A 589-nucleotide genomic window follows, 5' to 3' on the forward strand; every position below is an offset into this window, starting at 1 on the left:
CAATCAGCAGCAAGTGGTGGGGGTGGGTGGATGAGAACAGGATGGGAGTCAATACTGACAAGTGCAAGGTACTGCACCTAGGGAGGAAGAACCAGCAGCATACCTACAGGCTGGGGAGCTCCCTTCTCATCAGCACAGAGGCAGAAAAGGATCTTGAATTCATTACTGATTCCAAGATGAACATGGGCTGGCAGTGTGGGGACATGGTCAGGAAGGTTTACTGCACCTTGTCATACATCCACAGCTGCATCACAAGCAGGTCCAAGGAGGTGATCCTCCCCTTCTATGTAACATTGATCAGGCCGCAGCTGGAGTACTGTGTCCAGTTCTGGGTGCCGCACTTCAGGAGGGATGTGGACAACATGGAGAGGGTCCAGAGGAGAGCCACTCGTATAATCGGGGGGCAGCAGGGCAGGCCCTATGAGGAAAGGCTATGAAACCTGAACCTGTTCAGCCTCCACAAGAGAAGGCTGAGGGGGGACCTGGTGGTTGTCTATAAACTGGCCAAGGGAGACCAGCAGGCAATGGGAGAGTCCCTGTTCCCCCAAGCACTACTGGGAATAACAAGGAATAACAGCCATAAGTTGAC

The 589-nt window shown here is 53.3% G+C and overlaps 1 protein-coding gene across 6 annotated transcripts in view; it reads right to left on the reverse strand.

Moving 5' to 3' along the window:
• The window catches only part of LOC109290847 (ankyrin repeat and fibronectin type-III domain-containing protein 1-like), a 680,006-nt gene that overhangs the window by 11,355 nt on the left and 668,062 nt on the right, over positions 1 to 589 (reverse strand). The window lies entirely within an intron of this gene.

The sequence above is a fragment of the Gavialis gangeticus genome, unplaced genomic scaffold, assembly GCF_001723915.1.
Source record: "Gavialis gangeticus isolate Ggan-Ray unplaced genomic scaffold, GavGan_comp1, whole genome shotgun sequence".
Classification (NCBI taxonomy): domain Eukaryota; kingdom Metazoa; phylum Chordata; order Crocodylia; family Gavialidae; genus Gavialis; species Gavialis gangeticus.